The following is an 18,108-nucleotide window of genomic DNA, read 5'->3' as shown; positions in this document are numbered from 1 at the left end:
CTCCTTGCGCCGACACCACTGGACCCCCAAGCCCTGGAATCCCGCCAAGGTCCCGGGGTCGCGGGGTCAGTCAGGTCAGCGCCCGGGCAGCTCGGGGGCGCGGCGCGGCTTCCCTCCTCCCGCCCCAGCCCGCGCTCGCACCGCCGCCGCCGCCGTTGGCGCCGCCGCCGCCTTCTTCGCCGCCGCCGCCTCCCGGGCGGGCGCTCAGAACATCCCGCGCCGCGTCCTCCACGCCCTGGGCTCCCGCCTGCCCGCCAGCGGGAGCTGGGCCCGCGCCGCTGGCAGCCATCAAGTGGCTTGTTAAGGAAATGCAGGTGAGTGCTTGCGGCGGGGCGGCTGCTGTCGGAGACGTGGGGTGTGTGCCTGTGTGTGCGAGCGGGAGCAAGAGGGAGCGCGAGCGAGCCGGCCAGTGCGGGAGCTGCCGGGAGATGCCCGCCGCCTCGGCTCCGTGCCCCGCCGCGCCCACACCCGGCGGCCCGAGCGCGTGGGGCAGCGCCTCGCCCTGAAAGCGGCTGGCCCCCCAGCTTCTCCGCCAGCCGCTCGCCGGCCTCCCCCGCCCCGCGCTCCCTCCCAGCCCGAGCCCTCCGGCTGCTCCTCCCCCTCGGCGTCCTCCCCTCAGCGCGGCGCTGACAGGCAGCCTCCGCGGGGAGAGTGCAGGTACTTTGCCTTCAGAATAATTTGTAGGACCCCGGCGAGCTTGCGGAGCGCCCTCATTTTCTCCTGTCTTCGCCCCCCCTCCCTCCCGAAAAGAAGACCCCACTTTTGAAACAACCAGAACCCGAAGCATCCGACCAAAGCCAAAGCCCGACGGGCGGCTGTTCTTGTGCTGTCCTTTCTTGCAGTTTATTCTGGGCCTGTGTGGAATAGAAAGACAATTCTTTATTTGACTGGTAGGGGAGAAACGAGAAGACTCCTCAGGCTTTCCAAGGAGGACTGGAGCGGCTGCTTTAGTAAGTAAACTGTGCTTCTGTATTTCTTGTCTTAAATTGAGGCATATGCTGAATGAATGCTTTTCCCCCTATGGTATGGGCGGGCACTTTTTTCGTTTTACCGGGGAAGAAGTTGATTTATATAACTTCACTAGTTCTTAATTGAGAAGTGGTTTGCTAAGCTTTCTTTCTTTCTTTCTTTCTTTCTTTCTTTCTTTCTTTCTTTCTTTCTTTCTTTCTTTCTTTCTTTCTTTCTTTCTTTCTTTCTTCCTTCCGTTCTTCTCTCTCTCTCTCTCTCTCTCTCTCTTCTTTCTTTTTTGGAAGACCGTTGCATTCAGCAGACTTCAGTATGGGCAGTCTTGCTGGGAATCCGATTTTTTAAACGCTGATTGTTCAAGGGCTATGGGAAGCCTGGTTTGTGAAACGTTGGTTGGTTCTAAGATTTAAGGATGGTTTCCTTAAAAAAAGCTTGAACATTCTAACCCTACTGGTTCCCTTCTACTGCTAGCTTCAACCTCAGCCTTAATCCACAGCAACTCTCATCCTTCTCTGACATACTTGGTTGCTTGTTTTATCTTTGGTTCTGAAGAGAGCTTGTTAAAAAAAAAGAAAAAATTGGGTCAAGGGAAAGTTAATATAGGTGGTTTGAAAGACTGGAATAAAACCCTGCTGAGGTTTCATTATGCTTGTAGGTAGAGGAGATGTGGAAGAAAATCTGGGAATTTTAGCCTAGTTTGTAAAAAAAAACTGGATGAAATTAATTTGGAGAGGGAATGTGAAAAATGTTTTGGAGAGGGCAGGAGCTGAGGCTGTGACTTTGACACAGCAGGTTATAACTTGTGACAGGGGCTCAGCAGCCAGTGACAGGTTTAAGGTGTCTCCTAGGACTGAATATCTCTGCATCAAAAACTTTTGCAGGTGGTATTCCTCTTGGGGCTAACATTACCATGTCAGTAGCTGCAGCATTTCTGTAAAAACAAGTAGGACACTCTTCATCTCTCTGTGAAAGGGTTAATATCTTAAAATTTAAAGAAGAGAGATATACAGTCTAACATTTGCCAGTATTTTGTAATATCTAAATAAAACCTTTGTGTTATGTCAGGAAAAATATAGTTGAGTCAGTCTGTTTTGCACAAGAGGGAGAGAATCAATAACATTTCAGCATTTTTTTTTTCCTTTATCACTGCCAAATGGATTCTGAATCTAATTCTTCCTGCATTGTTACATATACAGTAGATACAGTAGGAATTGCAGTTTAGTTAAAACAGAGGTGATTTTTAACAAATTAAAACTTCTTTGACATAATAGCACTCATACTGACAAGTGTAGAATAGTGATTAGGAAAAGTTTTTCTGTTTTATCTTTAACTTTCAACTTTCTGTGTTAGTATAATATACACTTTTCTAATCAAATCCTTTGAAGAGTTAGAAACCAGACTGAAAATTAAAATCACTTATCTCACAGATTATTTTTAACAAAACACCTTACTATCAAATAATACCTGAGGGTTTTCTTATATTTAGTTGCTGATGATGGTAAAGTGAAAAACAATTACCTTTATATTTACTCAAGTAAATATATAAAAGCAGCTAAATTAATTTGGCATTGATTTTTAAAAAATTAAGAGTGAACTAATGTACAGTGGTATAAAAAAGTGAAAGCTCTTCTTAGAGTTGTTATGGTTATTCAATATCAGAAGCTCTGAATATCTTGGGACATAAGTTTTGGAGGTAATGAAATAACAGTAGGACAGTTGATGAATTTGTTGACATGAAGTTACCATACGTGGAAATCATTTTGGATAGATATATCATTGTTTCTTGTATATTACTCTATTTTCTATACAAATGTGTTTTCTTAGACGTATTACTGCTCTCAGCTGCCATTTCTATCATTGGTTTAAAGTGAATTTAAATAATTTAAAATGAAGCCTTTGGTTGATCAGATTTGGATTATAGCAAATGACCTCTACTCATTTGTGACCTCAAATATCTGAAAGCATACTTGATGTTTGAAAAAATAATTATTGAAAAATAAAAGGTGAGTTTGTACTGAGGTAGTCAAACTTAAGAGTGGTTCAAACATGTTATTACCTATATTACTGTTAGACACATATTCCACAGAAGAAAAGACATGACAGAATTCTTCATCCTGTTTGAATTTCTGAAAGATTTACACTTAACATGAAAACTAATCTGACACAGATTCTGTCTCTAATTATGTCATAGTGCTGGGGAAGATAGCCTGAATTAAAACCATTTCTAGTAAAGCTTGCACATATTATATTTGATCACTGTCTCTATGTAATAAGAGAGAAAAAAGTCAAAGCTGGATGGGGCGATTCAGTTGTCAGGTTTTTTTGCCACCAGCTTTTTGTGGAATACAGAGGTTGCAACTTTAAAGTTGAAAAAAGAAAGTTGCTAATGTCAGCAGTAATGTGTTTTATTATGCAATTGTTCTTGTTATTCAGATCAGATAATGGCCCTATGAAATACATAAGCAGTCTACAGGGAATGAATGATTAATTCCTCGAAACATGTGCTTACTAAAGGAGTTCTTACTAATAGAGTGCTGTATACCTGCATTTGCTTACAATTGCAGTTGGTGAGGGCAAACATACTTTTCTTTCTCTTAATATTAACGTAGAATTTACAGGTGTAGTCCTGTCACTATCATTACTTAAAGGTGGTTTTTTGTAGACCACATGGTCTTGCATTTTAGGGAACCCTTAAATGTGATTATTATTTTCTTAAAACTTTTAATTTAGAAAGTAAGACATTGTAAAGTAGATGTGATTTTGGAAGGCTAAACTGTGGTTAAAAATTACTTTGTTTTTCCCTCTATGAAATGACATCCTTTCTCTCCTGTGTACTACTAGTAGGGTGCAGATGCAACCTGCAAGGGCAAAGGATATTTTTCTTTAGTGAGGTTAAGTATAAGAGAAAAGCTAAAATATTGCTGGTTTATATAAAATAATTAGCTGGATACTATGTTGAAATTTTAGGAATGGCTACTAGTGCAGATGACAGTTGTGGCTACCACTGGTGTAAATTGTTTTGCTGTTAGAAAAGTAATATTGATGTAACTTCTGATATCTCTGCATTTCTAGGACTGGCTTATGGGAGTAGGTGGGGAATGGATGGATTTTATATGGTAATTTGAGAGCAGATGGCCTGAAATGCATGTTACACATTTCAAATTCACCCATCCAAAATCTTCTTTTTAGACATTTCTGAAAAATATGTGACTTTCAAAATTGCCTAATTGAATATCTATCAATATGTCTTTATCTATGAATCTCAAATTTAATACCACAAATAACTAAGATTCCTCCTTTGTTTGGAGAAAACACCTCAATTTCAGTTATGTCTTTTTTGGACTTACACTTATACTGAATTTAATAAACTTCAGCAATGCAAATTATATGAAAATATATATTTGATAATGCTAATTTAAAAGTTACGGTGAATATTGGATGAATTGGATTTTGTATCCAGTTGAGTGCCTTTTGAATTCGTTTATCTCCTTATATATTTAAATGCAATTTTTTTATGACTACTGTCAGTTCAGTCAGTTTTAATCAGGCTTTTCAAAAGCAATTTGCCATCCATGAACAATAAATGGATTTCCACTGGTCCAGTTAAACAATGTGTATGTTAACTGTACTTGCAATAATGGTTATGTTTCTTCAAACCCTTTAAAAATGTGTTGAATGAAGGAAAATGAATGAAGAACCAAAAATGAACATTACCCACAAAGTGAACATTTATGTGATTGTAGAATCAGAAGTTTTGAGTTTTCCTCTCACCGTTATAATTGGCTGTGTGACCCCAGGGAGGTAACCTGGACTCTCTGTACCTGGGTTTTCTTCTCTGTAGAGAAATTGACCTACAGTCTGAAAATATTTCAATAACAAAATCTGAGAAACAAGCTAATGTAATTACTAATATAGTTAGTATTAGTGTTTAGCAAATTGTTGCATTACACTATGGCAGCTTGAGAATCTATGTAGGCGTTGGGGCAGCCATCTTGTTTGAAGGATGGCTAAGGAAATTGTTCTGAAGCCATGTTGGAAGTGCTTGGACACTGTTGCTATGTAGATTGAATGTTTATTTGGAATGCTTTTAAAGGAGGAGGATGGAGATTATGGAAGGAAGGGGGTTGATTAAATTTTCTCTAAATCACCCTTCCCTCTTGCTACTGAAAGAATATCGTATAAATAAGTGTTTTTGGATTTGTTACTCTATTCAATACCAGAGGGTATGAGAAGTTAAAAATAAGAGGAATTGCTTAGTCTCTTTTGACATGCTTTTTACTTCTCTTAATTACTTCACGTAAGCTATCTTACAATGTAATGTTTAGATAAATATGCACAGTTGAAGTCAACTCATATTTTTTTCTGTGATACCTGTTATAGATGTCACAGCTAGAAGAAACCATAGAAGAATTTATTTCAACCCCTATATTTTAAAGACAAAACTAAAGACTTCAAAGATTAAAAACTATAAAGGTGACATAAATTTCCGAAGTTCACAGAGAGGCTTTCCATCACAGAGCAATAGTATCTAAGATACTACATGGGCAAGAAAACACACGGACAGTCATTTATATACCCGTTAGTAGATTATAAGTTTAAAAAATCTCATTGATGATGTAGGATACATTTCATTTAAAAATATTTTATAGTGATCATACTTCTCATCATGGAAAATGAACACAGAGAAAGAATACATATGGTGTTAATTTTAAGTGCTCTTTTTAAGATAGAAAAAGCCAATAATTTATACAGTTAAAAATTGTAGATACAATTTATCTAGATACAATTCATGTTATATAACTGATGCAATTGGAAACTTCCTCCCCTCTAAGAAAATCAGTGTGCCCAGTCCTTTCCTTTTCTGACAGAAATCTCTGGATGGTAGCAAGTGGCCTATATTTTTATAAATGTTTTATGTTTTAAATCATGGGAGACCGGGAGATCATGCTATATTTAAAATTTGTTTACTTTTGAATGCAAATTATGGCTGATTACTTATAGAGAGTGTATTTGCTTTTCTTTGTGTGTATTTGCATGTGTGCCCGTGTGTATGTGTGTGTGTTTAAATGCATCTGTTCAAGATGGAAATTAGTGAAAATAGTGTGCTTAAAAAGTTTAGAAGTGTATATATGATAATTGAGTAGTCAACAGAGAACATATATTAGGGTGTACTGTATCAAATTGCTCTCTGATTAGTCCTTAAATCAAATGAAATTTCAACAATATACCATATTACCAAGGCCTTCCGCCTTGTAATAATTTCATATATTTTCTAAATACCACATTGTAATAATTAAATATTCTTAAGGTTGAGATGTATAGAATTGCAGAGAACATAATTACTCTTCTTTTACATGTGCTATTATGGACCTTACTTACCTGGTTAAGTGTATGTACTTACATTAGGTGCTAAAAAAGGAAAGGAACAGATTCATATTTGATTATAACATGGTTGGTGACTTAAAAGCAGCCATCTTTAACCTCAAATTAAATGTGTATAATTTTAACTGGGATGTCTTGTTGTAAGATTCATTGCATATATGATGCTATCTGATTTACTTTGTCAAAGAACAAAAAATATTACACTTAAATGCAGAATTAGTGAACTTTTACAAAAAATCCATTTTAAGAATGCAAATATGTAATCAATCAGCTACACAAGTCTATTAATACATTTTTTGTGTTGGGACCCCTGTGAATTATACTTTTCAAAGACTACCCAAAGTTATATTTCTCAAATATAGTTTGTACTGTTGAAAAATAGACCTTTTCAGCAGCTACAAGAACAGAGAACAAAGCCTGGCAAGCATGTGTGCACATAGACCTCTTTACTACTTACCCACTAAACACATGTATTATGGGATTTGTATCATAGGATATACTCCTGTTTCTTTCATTAGATTGTCTTGGGACAAAGGCCTAGAACATAGCTTCCTTCCAGTTCTAGAAAAGGTTAATTTAGAATACAGACCAAGAAAAAATAAGAGCAGTAGAGTGTTTCCTATTTGTAAATGAACTGTTCTAGGCCACTTGTCCAAGATATTTATTTAGGTAGGGAAAAAAAAGTACTCATCCATGCTGTATCCCTGAGATGTTGTCCAAGTACAGTGACCTAGAATCTTTAGGATCAAGATCATAAATTCTACTTAGAGGTAGAATGAAGGATGCAGAGCGGAGAGGATGGAAGAAAGGAGAGAATTGTTAATCTTGCCTTAGAAGCCATATTCTTCCACTTTTTATTCTTCCCACAAATTGGTTTCAAACTTTGAGATATGACTTTTCACCTTGGAGTAAATGGTCATCAGATTAACAGGGAATCTGGCTCATACCTTCACTGTGCCATAGTCCCAGGTTTTGCCATTGCTACCTTGTATCCATCTGGAACTGTTAAGGAGGTTAGTTTATCAGTTCCTGATCTGTATTAATTCCTCTTTGATTTTGCCACAAAAATCAAGGACAGGAAAATACAGGCACCGTATGCACTACTCCTAGAAGTAACATTCTCTTCTATTTCCCATTTTGGATATATTTTCAAGTCAGAATCACTAGTCAGGATTATGCAATATGTACCACATGGCGGCATAACCCATATAACACTTGATCCCCAAATATTTTTTGTCTCCAGTGTTCCAAGCAACGCTGAGTAGATACTCGTAAGGTAGCAAGTTAAAATTGCCCAAATTGCGACCAGCTTATATTCTTATGAAATGTTTCCCCATTATCAAGAATTTTTTAAAATTTTTTATTCCATGGAGAAAATGTAATCTCCCTAAAGAATCTCTTCTCTTAAATCACAGGAAAATTTCTTGGTACATGGCTTCTTTTATCATCTCCCCCTGCTCATTGGCTGTCATCCTGAGTCAGAGGCATCTCTTCTAGAAGCTGGGTGGAATCCTTTTTGCTTATGTAGCAGCTGTAGGCTATGCTGTATTCCACTGCAAAGTTGACATCTTTCAACATCTTCAAAGCTATATTACTCCAATGCTAATTGGTCATGTTCCCCACTCTCCAAAGTTCCAGAGAGGCAGGCAGTAGGGTATGATAAGCGTATCACTCTACCCTCCTCATATTGACAAGATATGGAAAACACAAATAAATTCTCCAGACCACTGTAGCAGTTTATAGTCCATGTAGCAGTCCCTTGTATTTCCAAATTCATGGGATACAATACAAGTTATAGTCAACGATCGTGTTGTTTCAGTTGTAACCAAAGCATCATTGGAGAAGTGTATTGGTTTTACGGGGAAAGAGAACAGAGAAAAAGAGAGGAAATTCTACCTGTACATTTTGCTGTGTGGCTTATTTTCATAAGCGGTCTTATAATATGTACTTTGGATCAAAAAACCAAAGAGGAAGACAAAAGTGTAATTTAAATTTTTAGAAACTTACTTGGATTGTTAGATATCTTTGGAGATAAAAAATTACCATAAATTCACCTCTTGATTTCTCTAGTTTCTAATTTAATTTTAAAGAGTTTCTGTTTTTATTCTCCTTAAGAGCCCTTATCAAAGATACTGTACTTCTCAACAGTAATATTTGAAAAACTGTCCTGAGATAGTGTATTGTTTCACCTTCAAGGAAACTTTTACATTTCTAAATTTTAATGCTGGACTATGTGCATTAAAAAGATAGGAAAGTATCTTCCCATCATTTGTTATTTTCCATTTTATTTTATAATATACTCAGTTCTTAATTAATATTTATTAATGGTATTTATTGCAGTGAATCATTGCTTGTAATTTTAGTGTGTAAGGATGTCTGGTGGCTTCTCCTCTGAATGGATGTGTTCATTCTGTGTCATTTGTGCTATCCATTTGTTTTCTCCTAGGAAATATATGTGGTTAGCTCTGTAAGACATGTCTTAGCCTCATCATTTATACCTGTGTGGTTCAAGACAACAGGGCTTTCTTGTGGTAGAATTGTGTGCTCTCAGGATTGAATTCAGCACTTCAGTGTCTCATTTCCCTGCCCCTCAGGATGGCATGCCTTCCTCTTGTGCTTTTTTTTTTTTTTTTTTTTGGTGCTTTCTATTTTCCCATAGACCACCTCCATTGTGGAAAGTTGCCAGATTTAATAGCATAAATTACACATTCCCTAAGACACATTGATACTTACTGGCTTTTTGAAGTAGTACATCTAAAGAAATATTCTAATTGTAGTATATATATAAAATATAGACAATATATATATGCTCTGTGTGTGTGTGTTTATATATATGCTGTTTTCAGAGAAAGAAATTTCAGGCAATATTTGTTTTGGTGTGAAATCTTATAGGCTGAACCTGGAGACAAATCCGTTTATGGAGCTAGGTCAGAAGAGATCATATGTTTCCTACTAGAACAGGCTTCCTTTCTCCCTTATTCAATAGGAATTGAGTATCTCTTCCCATGTCTATTTCTACTGCCAAGTTTCCCTTTTTTGCTCATTTCCTTTGATCTTAATAGGAACCTGGTGCCACAGTTACACAGGGATGACTCTGTTGGTCACGTGAGAATATAAAAGTGTATATTGTTAAGATTTGTTAATCGATTACAGCAGTTTGTATTGTGCAGTTCCATTACATCTCAGTCATCGCTCTCATCGATATAACAATCTACATTTCATAACTAGTCCATCACTTCTTATGGTTCTAGTCATCACTTCTTACTACATTAAAAGAAAGAAGCAATTTTTTTCCCTAATCAGTGATGATCATGGGTTTTGGAATTTTTTGGTTCTGTGGAATCTTCTCATGAGCTCTGAAAAAACCTTAAGATAGGAGGTGATAATAATAGCTAACATTTATTGATTCTTTAATGTATGCCAGTCAGTATTTTAAGGGCTTCATGGGCATTAACTCATTTATTCTCACCTCAGCCCCATGGAATCAGTACAGTTATTATCTTTAATTTACAGATGAGGAAACTAAAGCTCATAGAAGCAAGGGAAATTTGCCCATTGTAGCATATCAAGTGAAGCACCTTTGTGCTCTGCCTGCACATCCCACATTTTAAACCACTTTGCTATATTGACATTTTGACATAGATTTATAATATGTTCTCCCATATGTACAACATTAGTATATAAGAATTCCACAATTGCATAGGTTTTATATGTCAAATGTGGAAAACATGAGGTATCGCAGCTTTGCTTTTATGATACAATTCCTTTAAAATGAAGCCAACACAAATTATTGTAAGTAAACGATAACATACAGGAATGGAACACTGTGAAAGTGTTGCTCAGGGAAACAAAGAAGTGAGGACAAATCACACCAAGGCCAACTATCTCCAGATAGCTCTTGCCAAAGCTGAGTGGGTAAGGACTGTGCAAATGCTTTATAGTGTATTCCTTTTCTTTTCTTTTTTTAAAATTTTTTATTGGAGAATAGTTGATTTACAATGTTGTGTTAGTTTCTGCTGTACAGCAAAGTGAATCAGTTATATATATACATATACCCACGCCTTTTTAGATTCTTTTCCGATATAGGTCATTACAGAGTACTGAGTAGAGTTCCCTGTGCTATACAGTAGGTCCTTATTAGGTATCTATTTTATATATAGTAGTGTCTATTTCTTTTCTTCCTTGGAGAGTGTTGATCTGGTAGAAAGAGAACCTGATATGCTCTCTGTTTTTGCCAGTGGTGTCCCTCCAAGCTCAGGTCCCTTCTCAGGAGTAGGTTGAGCAAGGTGGTTCCCACCAAACAGGCAGGCCCCTTCTTGGCCATAGATTTTATGCTGTATCAGTTTTTTACATACCTTGTTACACGTAGTGACTGGTGACCAAGAGCCACAATTTTTGAGAATCAACCAAGATATGTGAGTCAGTTTGTGTTATGTAGAAGGCATAGAGGAACAGAAATGAAAAGGCAGGGAAGATGAGCTCAGGATGTACCATGGAGTGAGATTTAGGGTCAAGAGGGCCCCATCTACCAGTACTTTAATGTATGTGTCCCGTGATAATGACATGAGACTGGCATAACTAACTGGTACAAAGTGTAAGTGTTGCTGTTTATAAGCAGTAAAGAAATTAAGAAGAGGTAAACCAAACATTGGTCCTGTAAGAGTCATTTTAATTACAATTATTTTTGTGAACTCTTACTATTTATGTCTCATTGCCATGTAGTCTGGGTATTATTTACACCATTGTACCACATTGGATTAATTCATTGTAAATTTCATTTGATGGCAGTAGTAAACTACTTTTGCTTTTCTTTTATTTCCAGTGTGTTGATCACTTTTCTTGAATTTTTGCATGACTGCTTACTGGAAACTTAAATTGAGGGAATATGAGTCACAGCATAAATCATGATTTAATTTTAAGATTATAAGAATTGAAAAGTTAAACTATTACCTGTACATTAACCAAATTTAAAAAGGTTGAATAAAATAATCTTAGTAAACATTTATTTGGTTTCTAATATATGAGAAATGCTTGATGCTTATTGGTAGAAATCTGGTGCCCTAATTTTGAAAGGACATGAGAAATATCTCAGATGTTCTGTAAAATTATCAGAAATTTGTGACGTTTTAAAAATCAAACTGAATAAAATATTAGCTATACATTTGTCAAGTTATAATTTTAATTCATACCACAAGATGGCAAAGCATATACAAAAAATTCCGTGTTCCCTATATTGGGGGAAATACATAATACCAAAAATAGAAATTTAAAGTTATTTTATAACTCATATTTCAAGAGGCACAAACCTCTTCCTTACAGGTGTGAAAGGTATGGAAACACTTAATGAACAAGTTTATTGGATTATCTTTTCCCCCCAAGGTGTTCCTAAAGTCTTTCCTCCCTAAGGTGCTCTGATTACTTGCCAAGAAAATTCAATGGATTTTCCTTTCAAAGTGAGAATTGAGGAGTAGAAAATGTGCGAGACTGGGCAGTTCTGTGATGCAAACTTGTCCCCTGGAGACCTTTGTAGGACTGCTAAACTGTTAAAATGCTTGTTACAAGCAAGGGTTTGGCCTTCTGTCCCTGAAAAGCTTGTAGGAGGAGCAGTGGTCAAGAATAAAAAACAAAGAAACCCTGGACTCTTTCACACATTGGCAATAATATCTTTTTATTTCTTTTGATTTATGAACAAAGAAGACATAATCTTCAGATCCGAAGTGTTTTTAAACGGGTGGTCCTAATTATTATTAAAATGTAATATACTCATTATATACAGTATAATTTGCATATACAGTATGGGTTATACAAGATACCTTGGATTAGATCTCTGCAGGCAAACAAATGTAATAGGTGCAGAAAATTAGCTAAAATAAGCAGAATCTGCAACTTCAAGAGAGTAAAGTTTTTTAAAGGTCTGGGTTGTCTCATCAAATTTGTGCCAGCATCCACCTTTATCTCAGTGGGGTCCTACCACAAAAATGATAACTATTAGTGACCAAGCTCTGTCAGGCCCACCCTGTATTATTTACTAAAATTTCCCCCATGCCATAATTTTGCTTCAGGGTCTTACCAAATTGTCATATTCCATTCAGGCTGCTATCACAAAAATACCATAGACTAGGTAGCTTATAAACAACAGAAATTTATTCCTCACAGTTCTGGAAGCTGGCATGTCCAAGGTCAAGGTGCTGGCAGTTTTGGTGTCTGGTGAGAGCCCATTTCTTGGTTAGTAAGCAGCCTTCTTCCTGCTGTATTCTCACATGGTGGAAAGGGCAGGGGAGCTCCCTGCAGTCTCTTTGTAAGGGCACTAATTCCATTCATGATGGTTCTACCTTCATGACCTACACCTCCTAAAAGTCCCGCCTCCATATACCATCACATGGCGGAATAGATTTCAACATAAGCATTTTGGAAGGAGGCAACATTCAGTCCATAGCACAAATCTTACCTGGATGACTACTTCCTGTCTTCCCACTTCTACCTTATCTCCTCTGTTCTTTTCTCTGCCACCAAAAGATTTTTTTTTTCCAAAATGCAAATCTGATCATGCTTAAAGCATTAAAAGATTCTTTATTGCCTGGAGTATAATGTGAAAAGGAAAACTTAGTGTGCCGTAAATGGCCTTCCTGACTCAGGTTGCAACCTTTTCATCATTATTTCTTGCCTTCTCCCCTGCTGCACTATGTACTCTATAATAAAGCCATATAAACACATTGAAGTTAAAAACTGAATAATTTAGGTAGCTTATGATGAAAATGATAACGATGATGACGATTTATAATTGCTTTTTCCTTGTTGAAGAGGCTTCTCAAATTTTGCACTATGACATGTGTGTGTCCTTCAGACACTAATTTTGAATCTGATTTCAGAGTATCATGAGTATCCTTTCCAGTCAATGACATATATACAATAGAATGCCAAATTTGAGGGACTTCTTTCTTTTTGTGGCTTTGCTCAAGATGAACCACCTACTATATTATTTCTGCACAACAAATCAATCAGTTTTCTGTTGCTTCCCAGCAGCGGCCAGTATCTGCCATACAAAGTAATGATCTCTAGCAAAATTTTATGTTGTGTTTCCCCTGCCAACTCCAAAGTGGTCAGCCTCCTTTGGCTTACCATCCTGGAACTGTGTGGGTTTCTTACTGTAGCCCAGCCCTCATAAGAACAGACTCTGCTGCTCACAGCTTGGCTGGGCTCCAGGTCTTTGTTGCTGGAAATGCTACTGTAACATCTGTTGGGTATGGCATGTATATAGTTACTGTCATCAATCTTAAGAATTTGGGTGCACTTTCCAGGATCGTGGCACACACTGAATAACATGAAATCTGTCTTGAAGAGAATGTTGCAGATCAAAAAGGGAAACAGTTCATGGTATGTTTTTACAATGTAGCTTTGATATTAAGAACTTCCGAAAAACATTTGTTGGATATTTAGATAACATATGACTGCTTTTCTGTTGAATTACCAGGTAGAAATTATTTTTTAAGGAAATTTGTTTATACAAGGGCTTGAAAAAAATCATTGATTTTTTAATCCATTTTGTCTTAGGAAAGGTACCCCAGATTTTAAAGTGATACATCATAAGATGAAGTAAGTATGTAATCACAGCTTCCATGTCTGCATTTTTAGTGACCTTTGAAAATATTGCATGAACCCCTTTTTAGACTACACATCCAAAATAATGTGATGACTGCAAAAATATTGATTGGGTCCATATTAATATATTTCTGAGGTCTAAAGAACCCTTTTTTTTTTTTGCGGTATGCGGGCCTCTCACTGTTGTGGCCTCTCCCATTGCGGAGCACAGGCTCTGGACGCGCAGGCTCAGCGGCCATGGCTCACGGGCCCAGCCGCTCCGCGGCATGTGGGATCCTCCCAGACCGGGGCACGAAGCCGTGTCCCCCGCATCGGCAGGCAGACTCTCAACCACTGCGCCACCAGGGAAGCCCTAAAGAACCCATTTTATTGGGTCTATTTCTTTGTATCAGTATCAGTAACTAAAGCTGATAATTATTGAGTCTGATCTGTTGGGGAGATTGGAAGGACTGGGAAGGGGGAAAGCTGAGCAGAAGAGGAAAGAATCAAGATGTTATTGCTGAAAAAGTCACAAAACTGAGGGGAAAAAAACGCCTATGTTTTTGGAAAATAGAGTAATCTTGAGTTATTGCAATCCATGCAAAATCTCAGATTTGAGTTCTCTGATTAAGTAACTTAACAGCCACATGATCACTGGAATAGTTTGGAAAATTATAAAATATTCATGACCAAACTTTGAAAAAAAGTTGCAGTATTTGTACTGGTAAGCAGTTGGTTGTTCATTTGTTTGTCTTTTCCCATAGAGTAACCAATCTAAGAATTCCAGAGCCCATCGCCCACATTTTGGCTCATCTATCGGTATTCCTAATTGATTTAAAATTAAATGAATTTAAAATACTTATTAACCCAGATGGTACACTTCAAAAAATAAATCAGTAGTAAATAATTATAGAGTCAGCATTCAACATTGTACAAGTTAGATTACATATTAAGCCTTTATAACTGTGTGACCCCAAAACAAAGTATCTGAAATGAAATAGAAATATTTTTCTTACATAATAGTCCTCAGTTGAGTGGCTCAGGCTGATGGGATGACACTTGTTTCACAAGGACATTCATGGACCCAGGTTTCTTCCATCTTGCTGCTCAGCCATTACCTAGAGAGGAGTCCTTATCTTCAGGGTCAAATTTAGATAATAAATAGATAGGAAGTTAAGGGAAACAGCGTTGCTTTAAGGGAATTTCCATTCCAGTCACATTGAATCTAGTCATATGGTCATATCTGGCTGCAAGGGAAGCTGGGAAATGTAGTGCCTAGCTGGGTGGCCAGGTAACTAGCTAAATTGGGGAGTTGCTTCTATTAAAAGGAGGAAGAGGAAAACAGATACTGAAGGAGTTAGTATTCTCCACTTTAGTTATTTACATCTTATAAAAAAATTGGTGAGAACTTAACATTGTCTCCCTTCTTTTCTTTATATCTTGCACAACTTTTCTATACTCTGAATCTAGAATAGGTAGTTGAGATGTTTTGTCGTCTATTGTGTTGTTTGGATTAGCAAGAAAAAGTCTAGGTGAAAACATTTAGTATTACTAATAATGAACAAGAGGCTCCATGATATTCAATACCAAGTTTTTATAATTATTTTTTCAGAATTAAATGTGAAATTAGAACCCAGGTAACTTAACTGACATTTCAGACTACTGTGCAATAAAGAATGTGTCTGGACTTCTGTAAAATTTTAATGTATTTTATACAGAGAATCACCTAAAAATGTAAAACTTTAAAGAAGATTGCTAAATTGTTGCAGCTAATTTTTCTTTTTAACCTTCATTTTCCGTCCATGATAGTGAATTTATCTGTGCTGTGTGGGTTGAGCTCACAAACAGAAATCATGGGCTGAGTCTTATTTGCTTTAAATTATGACAGTAGGTCAATTCCTTTCTCTGAAGACACATCTACTTTGAGCTAAGAAATTCAAAATACGTAATACTTACGATAAAAATGAATACAGTGTCTGACATGAAATCAAAGAATGAGTTAATAAAAACATAGAATTGATACTTTGCAGTTATAATCCGTGTCTTTTCAGGTTTTGTAAAATTTTCTGCCTTTAGAAAACTGAGCCTCAATCTGTGGCTTGCTGGTCACTCCATACACAGTGCAGTTGTCTGATAAGACTATCTTGGTTTCTGGTGAATCCTGCTGGTAAATTTGATGAGGGCAGCAAATGCCTGAATCTTGCATCACACCCATCCATCAGGAATGCATTAGTCTTCATGCTTTCCCAGGGAAGAATTTTTATGAAGTTGTCCAGGGAATCAGAATAAAATGATAACTTATAGCAGGCCCATCTGGAAAGACCCAATATTCAATGGAAGTCATGTTATGTTGTTAATATACACTGTAGAATACTTATGAGAAGGTGTAAAATGCTTCTTGCTGACATTCTAGCTATAAATAATGCAAGAGTAAACACTTTAATAATTTCAATTAATACTGAAGTGTAGCTTTAATTTTTCTAATTACAGCCGATATTCCTAAATCTGGGACTTCTGGCGGAAGTTAATGAAATCTTTGCTTACCATTGCAGTTGTATTATAGAACTTGCTGTTGAAGTGCAGGATGCTTTCATTAAAAATATTTTCTAATCTAAAATGTGCTGTTTTAATGCGTTAAAAAAGTTTCAAGTCATGCATTATTTTAAAATGGATCTTAAATGAATCCAACTGCATTTTTTGATTTCTGTTCATTTGGTATTTCAGTGTTAATAAAATGCCAATTTTTCTTCATAGAGTCAAATGGTGACTCATTGAATTAGTTCAGTAAATTTATTTGAGGAATGAAACTCTGATAGTGCTCAATGTATGTTTATACAAAGAATAGCTTTTTATCAGTTTGCTCTGGATAGAAAAAACTCAAATAAATTATTAAATTATTACAGGCTATAAATAAAGTATTTAACAAGTATATTTGCATGTGCTAAAAATTTTAATGGACAGTCTTGGTACCAACATATAACATGCTTTGTTACCAATAGTATGGATAATAAGCAAGGACATAAAAGGGCTCCCCCAAAATTTCTTCCCCAAATACGTTATTGGGTGCCAAATAAACTGTTTAACACATGTATCTGCATATTCTAAACAACCTTCAGGGACAATCATGATACCAAGTAATGACATGCTTCATTATCAATAGTACAGATAATAAATAAGGGCATTAAAAAGGCTCCCCCCAAGTTTCTTCACCAAATATATTATTATTTGGTACCAAATAAACTACTTGACATGTGTATTGTATATGCTAAATAATTTAATGGACAATCTTGCCACCAAATAATAGTATATTTGCGGGAGAAATTTTGAGGGAGCCTTTTTCATTTATTTATTTTTTTGCGGTACGCAGGCCTCTCACTGTTGTCGCCTCTCCCCTTGCGGAGCACAGGCTCCGGATGCGCAGGCTCAGTGGCCATGGCTCACGGGTCCAGCCGCTCCACGGCATGTGGGATCTTCCCGGGCTGGGGCACAAACCCGTGTTCCCCTGCATTGGCAGGTGGACTCTCAACCACTGCGCCACCAGGGAAGCCCGAGGGAGCCTTTTATATTCTTATTATCTGTGCTGTTGGTAATGAAGCATGTTTTTTCATGCAATACTTTGTGTCTCATTTGCTATGTATAATAGCAAAAAATAAATCAAAGATCATGATGTAACTAGAGAAAATCCTTTAGTAATCATGATACAAAGATAGCTATACAATGTCTTTAGCCTTTTTGGATCAATTCTTTTTAGAAACAGTCATAAATTTTTCATGTTTGATTTGATTTACTTGGCAAAAGTTACATATACTACCTAGGACTTGGTCTTTATTACCAGTCAGATATATTATGTTTGCACATGTTATACTTATTCTCATACCCTGTAACCAAATGTTATTCTAAGAGTAAATTCAAATACTCTGAACAACTGTGAGGCTTGTAACTTATAGTTTAACTAATTCTTATATGTATAAATTATATATTTCCTAACAAAATAAGTTATTTTTCTGTAACTTCAATTCTTGACTGCTAGCTTCTCATTTTTCACATTTTACCAGCTCTTCAAGGTGTTCACCATTATACCCAATTTGGAGTCAAAGGTAAATTTAACCAGTGCTCCATTTAACGAAAATAATTAATGTACATATTAAATTATGAAGCCCATAAGAAATAGTATACAATCAT

The 18,108-nt window shown here is 36.7% G+C and overlaps 1 long non-coding RNA gene across 1 annotated transcript in view; it reads left to right on the top strand.

The window, feature by feature from the left end:
* Positions 1–623: 623 nt before the first annotated feature.
* The window catches only part of LOC309964139, a 567,331-nt gene continuing 549,846 nt past the window's right edge, over positions 624–18,108 (top strand). The window contains exon 1 of the long non-coding RNA XR_014326334.1: positions 624–950. This is a non-coding gene — a long non-coding RNA (uncharacterized lncRNA). The remainder of the gene's footprint in view (positions 951–18,108) is intronic.

This window comes from Leucopleurus acutus, assembly GCF_964270905.1.
Source record: "Leucopleurus acutus genome assembly, chromosome: 7".
NCBI lineage: Eukaryota > Metazoa > Chordata > Mammalia > Artiodactyla > Delphinidae > Leucopleurus > Leucopleurus acutus.
The sequence above is the reverse complement of the archived record's forward strand: the minus strand, read 5'-3'. Positions and strand labels throughout refer to the sequence as shown.